This window comes from Equus caballus, chromosome 1 (assembly GCF_041296265.1).
Source record: "Equus caballus isolate H_3958 breed thoroughbred chromosome 1, TB-T2T, whole genome shotgun sequence".
NCBI lineage: Eukaryota > Metazoa > Chordata > Mammalia > Perissodactyla > Equidae > Equus > Equus caballus.
Genome location: NC_091684.1, coordinates 21,114,279 through 21,130,328, shown reverse-complemented (window position 1 = coordinate 21,130,328; position 16,050 = coordinate 21,114,279). Strand labels below are relative to the sequence as shown.

The 16,050-nt window shown below is 48.1% G+C and overlaps 1 long non-coding RNA gene across 1 annotated transcript in view; it reads left to right on the top strand.

Moving 5' to 3' along the window:
* The window catches only part of LOC138915281 (uncharacterized), a 65,999-nt gene that overhangs the window by 37,988 nt on the left and 11,961 nt on the right, over positions 1-16,050 (top strand). The window contains exon 3 of the long non-coding RNA XR_011420991.1: positions 15,817-15,942. This is a non-coding gene — a long non-coding RNA (uncharacterized lncRNA). The remainder of the gene's footprint in view (positions 1-15,816; positions 15,943-16,050) is intronic.

Genomic DNA, 16,050 nt, shown 5'->3' with positions numbered 1-16,050 from the left:
AGCACCAGCCTCTTGGTCTTTGACTAAGGGGTGGCGGCACAGTTTGCTGGCCTGGCTCTGGTGGGAGCCGGATATCTCAGTCCACACAGCCTGCTTCACTTCTGGGCAGCTTTGGTTGCTCAGCGTTCTGTTATCGATCCCATTTGGCCTCCTAGGAAGCTCCAGTCTTGGTCTTTGTTTAACTTATGGACCCTTGCAGAATAATTCTCTTTCATTTCCATGACGCTCTGTTTCAAGTATGTTCAGGGAGCCCTTAATCATTTCTTTTCCTGCCTCCACTCCCCCTCTGCCTCCTTCCTACATCTATTCTTCTCTAGGGAGGATGTTCTCAATTATATTAACTGTTCTTCCTGTGGTTTTATGTCTAGGTCCTTTTATCATGCTGATCAGTGGATATAGATTTATTTCTTACCTGACATGGACTCTTTTAAAATCTGGGGTAGATATTAATGGTAGTGGCCAAGAGCTTTTATTGAGCTTGAACTCTGTGCCACAATACTTCATGTTCATTTTCTCTTTAATTTCACAGTGACCTTTTGAAGTCGCTGCTGTTATTACTGCCCACTTTATAGGTGAGGACGCTGAGATTCAGGTAGAGGAAAGACCTCCCGTCATCAAAGTTATGTTGCAATGTGAGCGGGTAGAGCTGGGGCCTGGACCTGGGAGTCTGACCCCCGGGCCTCCTAACCCCTTCCTCCACCCTGATACTCAAAGTGTGGCCCATAGTCCTGCAACGGGAAATCGCTGGGGGCCTTGAGAGAAATGCTGAATCTCAGGTCCCCGGCCCCCCAGAATGCCACCCAGGGTGATTCACGTACACGTTTAAATCGGGGAAGCTCTGATCTAACCTCCCTGAAAGGAAATGGGTCCCTTGAGTTCTCTTGATCCTGCTGGATCACGTTTGAATTTGATAGCCACAGCCCCTTCTCTACCCTATTTGACGTTGTCCTCACGCTCATCTTTGTCCTGCACGAGCCCTTCCCTCAGGAGGAACATTTTGTCAGAATGAAGGTGTGTTGGTTAATTTTAGGTGTCAACTTGGCTAGGCCACAGGACCCAGATATTTGGTCAAACATTATTCTAGATGTTTCTATGAAGGTTTTTTTTTTTTAGATGAAATTAGCACTTAAATCAATAGACTCTGAGTAAAGCAGATTACCCTCCATAACATAGGTGGGCCTCAGTTTATCAGTTGAAGGCCTTAATAAAAAAGACTGACCTCTCCCTTAATAGAAAAAGACTGAAGAAGAGGGATTTCTGCCAGAAGCTGCCTTCCCACTCACATTGCAGCGTCAGCCTTCCCTGGGCCTCCAGCCTGCCTGCTACCTTGCAGATTTGGACTTACCAGCCTCCACAATTGCGCGAGCCAATTTTGTAAAATCTATCTCAATCTTTCTCTCTCGCTTCACATATATCCTATTGGTTTTGTTCCTTTGGAGAACCCTGGCTGATACAGATAGCCAAGGACCAGTCAGGTAATTTTATTATTTCACTGTCTAGCCCCTAAGCTGAACCAGTAATCAGGGCCCGCTATTATCCTGGGTGGAACAGGCAGTGTGAGTTGAAGAGTGAAAGAAAGTTCCCTTTCCTCCAAGATTCTCTCTTACTGGTTCCTGAAACTTCACCACTAATTTGGGGGTGGGGGTCCTATTCTTCTCTAACAGTGTCTGGGGGAAAGGCCCCCCATACCTTCCCTCTTACAGCTGCAGTCACTGGAGTTCAGGCAGCACCAAGGCGGTGAATGGCATTAGATTTCCCATGTAATAGTCCCCAGCAGCCTCGCGTCTTTGATGTGGACAACTGAGTGTTCCCAGTGGTGAGTGAGTGCCATGCCTGGGAACCCAGAGCTGCTCTCCAACCCCCCAAACTGATTGCGCTCCTGAGCACCCCGCCATTAGAAATTCCAAAGCAGCCCCTGGCCAGGCCCAAGCTGCTTGGGTTACCCTGGTCTCCTCTCTGGTCTTAAGTGAGCCTGGCATTCACTCTCAGGGCCCCCCACCGTCCTCCGCCATGATTTGAGAGCTGCAGGCATCAGCAGGAAGGGATGGAGGTGTGGAATCCCCTTCTCTGGAAGCCTTGGCCCCTCTGGGGCTCTGGGCTGCTTGGACACACGGCCTGAGCTAATGGCTGTGCTTGGACTTTGAGTCCAAATGATACCTTCCCCTCCTGCTCTGGGAAGTAGATGTAGCAGGACTGTGTCTCCTAACACACCTGAGAAGGTACGTCTAAGGAGGAGGCTTGTGGCCTGGGTGCTTTCTTGGTGCTAGATCTCAGAGAGCTTCAAGCCCTAAATCCTGAGGGATCCTGCTTTTAAAGGCATGAGGAGGCCTGGGTAGCTACAGCCCACTCTCCTTCTCTTCTCTGGAGTCAAGACTCACAGTTTGGGGAACACCTCGCTCTGGATTTCAGTGAAGATGGATGAATGTGAAGGGAGAGCCTGACTGTTTCACCAAGAGACACTCATTGCTGCCATGAAATATAACAAGGTATTCCTCCCCACGTAGCTCGCTTTGCACTCTGCTGTGTAGAGTGTGGACAGTAGCCTAAGTCTGGACCCAGCAGTCAGCTATGTGGTCACACCTCACCCGCACCTACACCCACGCCTGCTGGTCCCATGGTTCTGGATCCTCCTGGGCACCTGTCTCTCTGCCTTCTGGTTCAGGGCAGTTCTGAAATCAGAGCAGTGTTCAAACCAGACCAGTTAAGAGGGTGAAGGGCCAGGACAAGGGTGAGGCAAGTGAGGCATTCGGCAGTTTGACTATCATGTGCCAGCTTGCGCTTTTTCATTTGTTTTATTTTTGTTTTTGTTTATTTTTTGCTGCTTGGTTCTGTCAGTTGATATTTTTCATCAAATTTTGATTTTTTAATAGAATTTTTTCAAAAAATTTTTTTGCCCTGTCTCTCTCTCTTCTCTTCTAGCACTCAAATTACAGATGTGCAAAGCCATTTGATATTATCCTACTGGTCTCTGAGGCTCTGTGTGACTTTTTCATCAATCTCTTTTCTCTCTGTTGTTCAGACTAATAATTTCTATGGAACTGTCTTTTAGTAATGACTCTTTATTCTGCTGTCTCCTACTTGATGTTAAACTATCTAGGGAAACTTTCATTTCAGCAATGATCATTTTCAGTTGTGTAATTTGTTTGCTTCTTTTTTTATAGTTTTCATTTTTCTTCCTGATGAAATTCCCCATCTGTGCATTCATTAAGACAACTTTTTCCTTTAATGCCGTGAATTCTGGCGTCGCATCTGGATGCATAGCATGTTGATGAGGTGTTAGATCTCAGCACTCCAGCAAGTCACAGCTCCAGTGCCCCCCAGCACTTTTCAGCCTTTTGTACCTCTGTTCAGCTTCCAAACCTGTAGCAGTCACTCTCTGGGAGGGACTGGGTAGTCTCATCCTGCACATGTACAGCCCAGCCTGCAGCCAGAGACTTCCGGGGATCCTCCGCAGGTACTTCTGTCCCCACTTTGCATGGCTTTCTCCTCTGTGGTGCTCTGCCCTGCAGATTTCAGCTGCTTCAGCCGCCTCAGTGTCTGATCTCTGATGCTGAAGCTCCTCGGAACTGCCGTTGTCTGCTTGGACTCAAGTTCATTGCTTCAAAGTTGGGAAATTTTCCCTAGAAAGACAGCAGGGGCAACTATTGAGCTCTTCCTTTGTTTCTTCTCATGTAACACCTAACAAAGTTTGGCTTTCATTTCCTGTCTCCTATCTCAGGCCATAGGGGCATGTGGTTCTCCAGCTTTCCTGGTTCTCACCCCACAGTGCCTCGCTTCCCAGTTTAGCTGATTGGGCATGAGAGGCTTTTTATTGTGTAATATTTATTGAGCACTCACCATGTTCCGGGCACAGCGATAAATGCTTTGAATACATGTCTCCCTTACTGTCACATCAGTCTCTTGAGGGACTTGTTCATATAATCCCCACTGTAAGGTGAGGGACGAGAGGTTTGGAGGGTGAAACAACTGTGGTCACACAGTGAGGAAATGGCACAGTTGAGCCCTGAACTCAGGATTGTTTGATCTCCTCGTAGGCTCGTTTGTCCATTGCACTGTCCTGTTTCTCCAATCCTCTCCTCAGCCAACCTCTTTGCCCCTGACCAGCCATTTCAGCCACATAAAGCACAAAAACTAGATCCCTGGAAACCAGTTTCCTCTGCTTCTGATGGTTCATGTTTCTGCCAATGAGCAACCTGGGATTAGCTTTAATCTCTATCCCAAAGGCCTTCTCCTGTACCCTGTGTTCTCCAGACGCTCTCTCCTTTCTCTACCCTCATGGCCTTTGATCGAGCAGTTTCCAGCACCATCTCTGTGTACAGTCCTGTCCTAGGGACCCTGGGAGACATGTGAGAACAATTTTGTAACATAAGGAGCCTTAGAGACACTTAGTCAAGTCATCCATTGTCCAGAGGAAAAGACAAACCCAGAGGCACTCAGTCAGCTGCCACAGTGCCGGGCCTGGAACCCAGCGCTTCAGATTCCCAAGTCTGTCTGTTAAGATTCTGGCAGGAAGCAGATGTCACAGTCAGGCTGGTAATTAGGGAGATTTCAGTGAGGGGACTATTTACAAAGGAGCGGGCAGGGTTAAAGGACACTGACAAGGATGGTGAAGGACCCAGGGTTAGTAACAGCAGAAAGCCATTACCATGTCTATGTTTTTAGAGTTGAGGGGAGGTAACAGATAAGGAACCTGGAGAGAGCTAGAGTAAGGGAGAGGGCCACCTGACAGGAGTCTTGAGGGGTGGACTGTGGCCACTGCCAAGCAGTGACCTTTCAGGGAGGTTGCTGGAGAAATAAATACCCGCCCTCTCTCCTCCCACCTTCTGATCTGTTAGCACTTCCCATTGGCTTTGACCATCTGGAAGCCAGATATCGAGGAAGACTTGTTGATGGAGTTCATGGAGTTCAGCCTCCCAGGACACAGAGCCCAGCAGAGAAGGGTGGAGGGGGGATCTGGAGGCGCAAATGGAGAGCAGCCAATTCTTCATACTAATAATGCTCCTGCCCCCTCTGCTCCAGAAGACAGTGTCTCTACTCTTTAGAAGTTCATACATCCAGATGGAAGGGAAGATGTGAACAGGTAACCAACAGCCCAGGACTGAAATGCCGGTGTGGAGCAGAGAACATTGGTCATCAGGCTGGATGTGCATCTGCCCCAGGAAAGCTGGTGGAGCTCTCAGGGAGCAGTCCTCCTGGGCGGGGCTTGTTGCTCTTTGCACCTGTGGGGAGAGAAAAAAGATTCTCTCAACTCAATTGAATTAAACAAGCATTTGTTGAGTGAATACTTTTGTCAGGTGTAGGGTCCCCAAAGGTGAATAGACTTGTCCCTGCCTTTGAGGGATTCAGAGTCTGATGAGCCAGGCAGATGGGTGAGCAGCACAGCATCACTTTCCTGCCCTGTGGGAGGGGGAGGCAGACTTACTTCCTGGTTCACCAGCTGACAAGGCGAGACTTCCATGCTGGTACTTAGTGTGTGCCTGGGTTTGGCTCAGCTTTGGCATAGGAGTGTTTTAGAGCTCTGCCTTCTGTCCCTACCACCTCCCTCACTTCCTAATCAAAAGGGGAGTTTCCATGTGTGGCCATTATGTGAGTGGTCAGGGTCTGGGATTGCCAGTGTAGACACTTTCCAGTTTGTTCCACTCATGCTGTACAATGGGAGCTCACAGGGCTCGGACACCTTTGTCTCTGAGAGTGTGAGGAGTGCACATGAGTGATGGAGGGGGTCCCCAAGTGTCTTAGGGGCATGCCTTGTAGGATTGTGGCTCTTTTCCTTTTGGGAGGTGTGTGAGAGAACATGGGGGTCCTAGCTTCCAGCCCTCTGCATGGACACTTTTCAAAGCCCAAACCTGTGCATTGATGGTATAATAATGAAAATAGCCAAAATGGATTGAGCTCTTCCATGTGCCAGGCACTGTGTTAAGTGCTCCATAAGCATCATCTGGATGTGTTCTTACCACAACCTTGTGAAGTAGGTACTAGGAGGAAACAGAAGGTTGAAAGGTTAAGGGACTTGCCCAAGATCATACAGCTTGTTCATGGCAGAGCCAGAATGCCACTCAACCCTACCTGCTTGTGGAATGTTACCTGGGCCTGTAGGTGCTGAAAGTGGTGTGGGCCTCCAGTCAGCATCATTCATTGCTTGGCAGCATCTAAACCTCTTGTGCGTGAATATGATGGACTTACTGACCTTGCCTGCTGCTACTCATGATCTCCTCTGATGTGTAGAATGTGCAGGAAGCCAGAGCAGACCTCCAGAGGGCAACCCAACTCAAACAAGCACCATGAAAAGCAAATAAGGGGAAAGGAGGCTGAAGGCCAAGAACAGTATGAAACCTGGCTGCCCAAGCTCTCCTTCTCTCTCCCCATGAGATCAGAAAGAACCAGAGGACAAGTAGAGCTGATATCAGACATGGCAGGTGAGAAGACACTCACCCTTCAAAGCACAGACATTCTTCCTGAAACACGGCCCTGTTAATCTTTGCTCTTGTTTAGTAGGCTGGTTAGTAGGAAGCAGGATGTGCTTCAGCCAACTCTCTGGTTCACATCCTTCTCCACTGGGTGTGGTGCCTGCTGGGAAATGACAAAGTCTGTTGACCAAGGATCCATTCAGCCACTCATAATATGTGAGGACTCCATGGTTCACAAAACCCTTTCATGTTCCATTTATTCTTCACAGCAACCTTATGTGGGAGGAACTCATCATCCTTGGGTTAGAGATAAGGAAACAGAGGCTTGGTGATGTCAGATCACCTTTCCCAAATCACCATTCTAAGATGAGTCTGGTGGTTTATTTCACAAGCATTCATTGAATTCCGGCCAGCTCCAGGCCCTGTGTTACGGGACGGGGATGCAGCGATGAGCAGGCCTCACCCTGTCATCCAGGGGACCTGGGCACAGATGACGTTTTTGGCACCTTTCCCAGCCTGCTGCCACTGTCTTGATGAGTGACACTGTTTCCTGAGAACTAACTCTGTGCTAGGCACTCTGGTGGGTGCCCAAGGGGCAGTTGCTCATCTATATCATCCTGCCCCCCAAGAGCTTACAGTTTCCTCCAGAGAGATGAGAAATGTGTGTGAAATAGAACCAGTGCCATTAGGCCAGGTCAATGATGCTGGGAAAATTTAAAAATTCAAGAAGATATCAACTGGCTTCAGCTGCTAATGGTCCTTAGCGGTGTCAGAAAGGAGGTAAGATTGAAGCTGTTTTCTGCGGGAAGAATAGTCCATGTTCAGGTAGGGAGGACATGGAACAGCATTTTAAGGAGGAATATCCTAATAACTTGGAGGTAGGAAAGCAGGAGACTTGTTCTGGAGACAGGGAGGCCAGTCTGGTGCAGCCGAGGGGAGGAGAGGAGGGCCGCGTGGGTCTTTGTACAAGGGGAAAGAGAGATGTGTTGCGTTAGAGAAGGAAGCTCTCAAGCTGGGTCCTGTAGGGAGGAGGGAGAAGACTGGAAAGGCAAAGCTTTAAGAAGGATACTGTTCTCTAGGCTACTGGATTTAGCTGTAGTGTCATCTGCCCTCAAGGCCTTGGCCTTCAGGCTGTGTTGTCGTGAGAGTCCAGCTGACTCCTGCCCAGGATCTTCAGGATTTCTCCAACTCCACTTGCAGTGGTGGAAGGACACCAGGATCTGGGTCAGGCAGCATGAACACATACCTGGAACCTGCGCAATTGGGCCCTGACCTCTCTGACCCCACCTCCAACCACATCTCCTACCACTTCCCACTTCACTCACTAAGTCCTTGCCACACTGGCCTTCTGTCTATCCATCCAGCACACTGATCTCTTCCTGCCACGTGGCCTTTGCACTTGCTGTTCCCTCTGCCTGGAAAGCTTTTCTTCTAGCTCAGTACAAGTTTGGCTCCTTCTGATCCTCCAGTTTTTGTCTCAGATATTGCCTCTCAGACTGGCCTTCCCTGACCTCTCCATCTAAGGTACATCACTCTGTACCTCCCAGTTGCTCTCTGTTACATCACGGTATTGTTCCTCACCTTGAGAGTGCCTACTACATGCTGTATGTTCCTCATTTCTTCTCTGTTTATCCCCTCTAGAATATAAGACCTTTGAGAGCATGGACCTGCTCTATCTTGTTCCCCAACCAGAATGTGCCTGACATGGTAGATACTCAGTCAACATGTATTGAATTGATGATTGAGTACTACTTTTCCCCAGTCTCTTTTGACCATGCTCAGAAAGTATAAAGGATGGATCCCGCTTGAGGGGGTCCGTGGACCTCCTGGAATTATGAGTAAGCTTCTATATTGCATTCTTTCCCCTGGGAGGTGGGTTGGTAGTAATCATTAGTGTTCCTCACCAAATACTTCTGGCTCTCCATCTTCTGAGCACAGGGTAAGATTGCACTTCCTTGGCCCCTTTGAAATGAGGCATTGCCCTGGGACTTGTTTTGGCTTCTGAAATTTGAGTGGAAGTGACATATGTCTCCTCTGGGCAGATACTGTGAGAGCCAATGTGTGATTCACCATCTGCCTTCCTTCGACCGTGATGATCATGCACTTGTATCTTGAGATGGAGCCTCCATCAGTCTGGGTCTCTGAATGACTATAATGAGCAGAGACCCCTGACCCATGCTGGACATGTAGCAGGAGCAGGAAGTAATCTTTGGTTGTGTTAACTCACGGAGATTGTGGACACGTTTGTTACCACAGCACAGCGTAGCTCATCCTGACTGGTAAATAGCCTCTAGTTTTTATAAGGTTCTCAGAGGGGTCTATTAGCCAGACAAGGTCAAGGACCACTGGCTCAGGGGTCAGTTAGGTGTGGAAGAACAGGGAAGGCAAAACTCATGTTTATTACATGCCCCATTATGTGTCAGACACTTGGCAAGTGCTTCACATATATTATGGTGTTTAATCTCCAACAGCCTTGTGAGCAGCTAGTATGAGCCCCATTTCACAGATGAAACTGAGGCTCAGAGAGTTTAGGGCATTGCTACTCAAAGTGCAGTCTGTGGACCAGGAGCATCAGTATCACCTGAGAACTTGTTAGAAATGCATTGACCCAGTCCTACTATATCAAAATCTATGTTCTAAGAGGCTCCCCTGGTGGTTCGTGTACCCATTAAAGTTTGATTTGGGGGACTTACCTGACGTTATCTAGCCAGCTCCTGGCAGATATGGATAAGGGATGCAGGTAGCCATTGTTCCAGAAATGGCTATGGCTGTACCCCAAACCCCATGCCAGCAGCGTGGGGACCAGGGTGTGTAGGACTTGGTCAGGCACCTGGATCTCCCTCCCAGCCTGTGTTCACAGGCTCCCCTGGCAGGCACGTCTTCAACCAGTTTGAGTGGTTGATGGTAACCAAAGCTATTTGTTTAACTAAGAAAACTATCCAGACTGTGTGTCCAGGACATGTGTTCCTTCCAGCTGAGGATCATTGAGTGAACGCTGGTGGTGGCCTGAGGGTGGGGTCAGACACAGTGTCTATGGGACACCATCTCATTCCTAGCACACAGGAAGTGACTGGAGAGCTTCCTTGGTAATGGTAGCCACATGTCTTGGTGACTCTGTGGATGGTAGAGTTGGGCCCCCTTGACTCTGAGCTTGGTGCCTGCCTGGACTATGAAGTGCCCTGACCCCCTGGTGCTAAACCCTCTGGAAGATCTCACAAGGTGCCTAGCTCTGCCAGTGGCCAGAACACAGATCTTGGTACCCTGTAGTTCCCGGCTCTGTCTACATGGGCTGAACAATGCTGCTCTGTTATCACGTTATGGACGAGGAAATGACCAGGAACTGTGCCAGGAGAAAGATTGTAGCTCCCTGGGTACGTGACCAGGGCAGGGCAGCTGGGAGAGGCAGATTCTTGTGGCCGGTGGCCTCTGGCACCCTTATCAGTTGGAGGCATTCATCTCCGTGGAGCCATAGTGGAGTTGCTGAGGAAATCAGAGCTCTTGGGCAGAGGAGCGTAATTTGCTTCTCCTCACTGGAATTACGAGACTGTCCTCAGCAGTTCTCTCTCCAGATGTTTAGATTTTTCATGAAAAAAGGCACAGTTCCCTCTCCCGTGGTTAAGATCTGGTTATCCATTCAAATAAGTAAAAAACTTCATATTACAGAGTGATCAGTTAATTCAACAAATATATGTTGGGTATTTGCTGAGTGCCAAGCTCTGGGAATACAGGGAGTAATAAAGCACTTTTGCATTTGGTTGGGCTCTGGACGATTTCAGATGTAACGAAGAAAACAACAGTGTCTTGTCTCCCGTTGCTCACCGTCCAGGCAGGCGGGATTTCACGTTGCTGTGATGTGAACGATTGAGATGCATGTAGAGTGTTCCCTGGGTGCACATGGAAGGAGGTCACATTGCAGGACAGTGGCTTAGAGCTCTGGCTGAGGACTCAGACCTAGATTCCTGTTCTGACTCCACCATCTGCTCCCTCAGAGCCACATCTGTTAGGTGTAGATAGCAAGAGTACCTGGTGGTGAGGCTGGAAGGAGAACATTGACATTGACCCAACTCTCATTCTAAGCCAAAGGTTGTGCTAAGGCATGGTTATTGGAAACTTGAATCAGTGGGTGATTAGGGGATGTTGGGGGGGAGGGGCATTACCATTTCAGAATCTTATTTATGAGCTGGGGAGTGAGTTGCCCAAGGTCCCAGAGCCAGTTGGTGGCGGAACTGGTTCCAGCTTCCAGACCTCTGATCCCTTTTTGCGTAGACTGGGCACTTGCCCCATTTTCCCAAGCTGGACTCGTTTTTTGCTCCGATATGGAAATGTGGCCACAGAGAGGCTGAATGTAGCAGGGAGGCTCATGCAGGACCATTGCCAACTCCCTTTCCATAGATAAATGGAGCCTGGACCTCCATTTGGCAATCGGCAGAAAAACAAATTAAAACAGAGAAGCTCTCATCTCCGTTTTCTCCCTCACCCCTCTCTGACAGATTTATTTGGGAAAGCGACAGAAGGCTAACGGAATCACTTAATTTCCCTGATAATAAATTACCCCCAAGTGCAATAATTAAATGTTTCACAACAGTTTCTTTCTGCATAACCTTCTTTATAGGTTTCTCTTGCTCTGACAGCTCTCCTTCCCTGCCCCCTCTTGGCCTCTGCTCTGCCTTGAGTTGGCCTGGCCTCTCTGGTGAGCCATTTGTCATTTCCGGTCTTCGGGATCATGCCCAGGTAATAGCAATTGCAGGAGGACCCTATAGGATTGTGGGAAAGAAAAGAAAGTGTGATAAGAGAAGCAACCAGACCAGGATTTGAATCCTGGCTCTGCCACTTCCAAGCTGTGTCACTTGGGAAAGTCACTTAATTTCCATTTGCTTCAGTTTCTTCTTTTGCAGATGGGGATAATACCCCTCAGCTTGCAGGGTGTCGATGAGGCTTAGAGCAGCGCCTGAAAAGTCCCTGGCATGTGGTAGGCCTTCAGCAAATGGGAAATGCTGCGTTTTAAAAAATTAATATTGTGAGTCTAATTCTACTTAGAATTAAACCATTGGAGGAGAGAGAGAGAAAGACACACACATACACAGAGAAGTGGAACAGAGACTGAAAGAAAATAGAGGGAGAAGGAAAAGGGGTGCGCTGAGATCGGCACCCTTAAACCATCCCAGGGCTAGAGAGAGTGAGCCTAGCTTTGTCAAATGGTGCTCAAACCCTTATATAATCAAGCACTCCACAGCCAAGGGGCTGCACATTTGCCAATCTTTCTAGCCAGATGTCTGACGCTTTCCAGCATGCAGAGAGGGGCCAGCTGGAATTTGGAGGCCTGTCTCTCTTCCCTAGCAGCTCAGAAGCTGGGTGCCTGTCTGCGTGTTAGCAGAAGATTTGGAAGCAACGATGGCACTTTCCCCTCTGACGCGTGATTAATGTACAATCGACTGTGGAATGCACAGCTGTTGGATATTTTCAAGGCAAATGACTCCATAAGACCAAGAAAATACATGGGGCTTATACACTGTGAGGTCTGGCCTCGATGTTAGTTATAGACAGCAGTCAAGAGTCGGCCCTGCTGTCCCCCTGGGCCTAGAGGGTGGGGACAGGGTGTCTTTTCAATGTCAGCATCCATGGGAAGGAACACCTCACAAAACGTCCCTTCTTCTTATGGTTTCCTCTTGTGTCATCCCACATGGCATCATGGGTGTCTGGCTCCAGAACTGAGCTCAGCTCAATTGGGATCCAAGATGGATAAGGCATGAGCCTGATACCCAATGTGCTTCTAGTCCAAAGGGGCATCAAGGGCAGATGCCAGGAAAAGTGCTGTCCTAGGTTGGGGACCGCAATTGGGAAATGAGAAATGCTTCATGGACGGTGAGCCAAAGGCATTCCATGAATTGAGCCTTTAAAAAATATTATGGAAGATTAGCCCTGAGTTAACATCTGCTGCTAATCCTCCTCTTTTTGCTGAGGAAGATTGGCCCTGAGCTAACATCTGTGCCCATCTTCCTCTACTTTATGTGTAGGACACCTGCCACAGCATGGCTGGGCAAGCAGTGTGTAGGCCTGCACCCGGGATCCAAACTGGCAAACCCCGAGCCGCCAAAGTGGAACGAGCGAACTTAACCGCTGCCCCACTGGGCTGGCCCCTAAAAAAATGTTATTTTTGAAGGGAGCTACAAATTTGCTTTCTTGCACAGTCAGCCTACCTCATTGAGTCTCAGTCTCATTACTTATAAAAAGGAGATATTGGTTTCTATTTTATTGGAAAATTAAATGAGATAATGCCCACATAGAGTACCCATTGTAAGAGCTTGACGTACCCATTACATTCTTGACCGATTGTAGGTGCTGAAGGGCGGGCAGCTGCTCTTATCCTCTTGGCTGAGGTTATTCACCCAGCTGAAGGGGCAGTGTGGGTCTTGCCTTCAGCCCAGAGTCTCCCCTCAGTCCTTTCTTCCATGCTCCTTCCAGAGAATCTTTACTCCTTCATGCTAGAACTGCTTGTCTGGGACGGCATGGTCTGAGCTCCCTGGGAGGGGTGGGGAGAGGAGGGACAGGTTGCCATGGCTCCTTCTTCTCATAGAACCCTGTTCTTTCCTGCCTCCTTCAAGGATGCTAAGCCATGAACCCCCTAGTCCTTTGGACCAAGAGCCATTTTGGGGTGTTCATCTTGCCTGTTTTTGCCAGTACAAGCAAGGTGCCTCTGGGGCCCTGCCCCAGTTCATTTGGAAATGAATTTCAGTCTGTTTCAAAAGTCAAACTTTGAGTTAAGGGAATTTAGCTGGGAACATGAGGGGTACTCCAATAACCACACACTGAGGATGAAAGCTGCATTGGCCTTGCCCTTGTTCATGCAACCTATGGGATTAGCTGTGTAGGAAGGCAGTGCTGTTTACTCACCAAGCCCTCTGTCTGCAATGTGGCTCAGGTGAGTAACCTGAGAGGCTTGTGTGGCTGGAGCTGAGCTGGTGAATATCATAGCGTAGCATAATTATTGAAATTTAGAATTGAAAAGGCCCCAAGAGAGAATGCAGCCCAAGAATCTCCTTTATAAGCAAGGGGACCCAAGCTTAGCGTAATGTAAGCCCTGACAGTTGGTTTTTCTTTTTGTAATGCAGTGCCTGACTTAAGCTTTGATTGCTGAGGCATCCACTTCAAAGACAGCTATCTCAAATAAACACATTTCCAGCCTCCCCCAACTCCCAGCTCCTTTATTTTAGAGATTTTTGCTTGCTTTAGCTACCTGACAAGTTGGCCACTATTTTTTTCCTTCTCTTCCCTCACTTTAATTCCCGCTCTTATGTTCTAAATTCACCAGTAAAGAATGAACCTGTGAAACTCTAGGCCCCCACCTGACCCCAATAAAAGCAGAACTCCAGCCCATGCTCTCTCTCCCTCTCCCCATGACCTCGCCATGTGGCCCCAGGTGTGTGGTGGACCTTCCAGGACATGTGAGTAATAAACCTTGTCTTTCAGAATTTCCTAACGGTTATTGCTGAGGGCGTCCTCCAGTCATAAGGACCATGAGGGCTGGTCCAGCCACAACATTAGTTTTGAAAGGGGAACCTGGGCCCAGGTGAGTGCTGCCAGGCTTTTCTGGCCAATAGCATCACAATTGATATGCCGAGACTGGCACAAAACAGAGAGGTGCCTTTGGTTCTCTGCAGTTGCCCAGCGTTCTCTTCTTTCCACTGGAGCAGGTTAACTCGGGCCTTAACTGCAGCTACGTGCAACATGTGACCTGTACATCCTTGAAAGGAAAAGTATTCTGTAGCTGTGTGTCCCGTAAGCAACAAATATTTGTTGAGAGAAGGGACTTGTGTTTGCTCCTTCCATTTAAACTATTGTCTCCAGAAAACTCAGTGAAAATGCAAGCGTGTTTTCCGGGAGAGGCAGCTTATTAAACTATTACGTCTATAACACCAATTTCTTAAATGACTTCTGGTTAGCTAACTGGATCCTGAGTGATGAGGATTATTTTGGGCTGGTTACTTTTAAAAACTGCAGATGGGATGGAGGCTCAGAGGAGTGGAATTTGCTTGCCCTTTGATGAGAGACATTTGCATTTGTGAAGGAAGTCTCCATCTGTGGGGGTGTCTCCCTCTCTGCACCAGGAGGAATGGGGGATGGCCTTATCTCTAGAAACTCTTAATGGGGACGGCAAGGACTTGAGTCTTGTTTATTGTGCTTGTCTGGTAACCTCATGTAGCTGGATCCCCCCACCACCAACATCCTCTGGGAAGCATAGGACGTCCTGACTTAATCTGGTCTGATTCTTATCTAAAGGTATAGGGCCACCCAATAACCAGCCCCCACCTGCACTGATACCATTCTAGCGATGTTTTTACATATTCTTTCCTTTGTCTTGTAAAGAGATAACTCACATACCTATGCCTTAAATTTAGCCCGACCCTCAACCCAGGCAGCAGCTCTTCCCTGCCCATGGGTCCTGTCCCCATGCTATTCCACACTATTCTCTAAATAAAAGAGCACTACTGCCAGACCTTGAGAGCCCAAGAAATCTTTCTTTCGACTCTTCGGCTCACCAGTCCCACATCACTGAGGACCCCCAGCAAGTCATCTTCACGACTGGATATAGAGGCTCAGGACAGGACTCCAGGGTGGGGACGTTTTCAGTCAAGGACCTGCCGGGGACTCCCAGGCTCTGGAATGAGAGTGGCCTAGTTCGACATTTTGCCAACCCTGTTGGCAGTGTTTTGGACACTCAGGAGGAGGACTTGAAAATTGTGTCCCTTCAGGAGCCTTCCAAATGCAGGTCTCCAGAAGAGAACTGAAATTTGCCAGCTCGGGATGTTTCCCCCTCTACCAGTTTGCCAGCTATTATACTGAAACAATTAAGGAGAAATTGAGAACCATCCCAATCACCGTGTCACAGAAATGTATTCCGTATGGATACTCTAAAGTCTTTTTTATTGTGATAAAAAATATGCAGCATAAAATTTACAGTTTTAGCCACTTTTAGGTGTAGAATTCAGTGGTATTAAGTACAGTCATAATGTTGTGCAATCATCACTGTTGTTAGAGACGAACCACGGGTCCAAAATGGCATCACTTGTGCTAAAAACCAAAACTAGATTTAATACCTGACCTAATTGCAGTTTCAGCCTTTGGCAGGAATGTGATCTTGATTGACCAGTCTGGAATTTCTTGATTAACACTAATGAGGTAATCTTCATGATAAATCTCCTGCCATTCTCTTCGCCCCAAAAGAAGATGTCCTGGCCTGAAACAATCCTCTTTTCTTTTGCTAATGCCTTCTTGCCCACCCTCCTTCTGCCTGTAAAAACCTTCCATTTTGTACAGTTCCTTGGAGCACTCTTTTATTTGCTAGATGGGATGCTGCCCAATTCATGAATTGTTTAATCAAGCCAATTAGTTGAATTTTGTTTTTTAACAGATTTGGTGGCAGTCGGTGGATAGGAGGAAACTTCCAGTGGCTTTGGGGACAATGAAAAACACAGGCGTGGCACCCTGTGAAACCCTTTGAGTTCTCTGTCTGTCTTGCCGTTTCTGAGAGCTGTTGGTAAGTTCCTCTTGGTTTGAGCTCCACTCTCTTTTTGTGTCGAGCTCCCAACCTAATTGGCTTTTAGGACCACAATTCCCAGGCTTTTGAGTTGAAAGCCCATCCCAT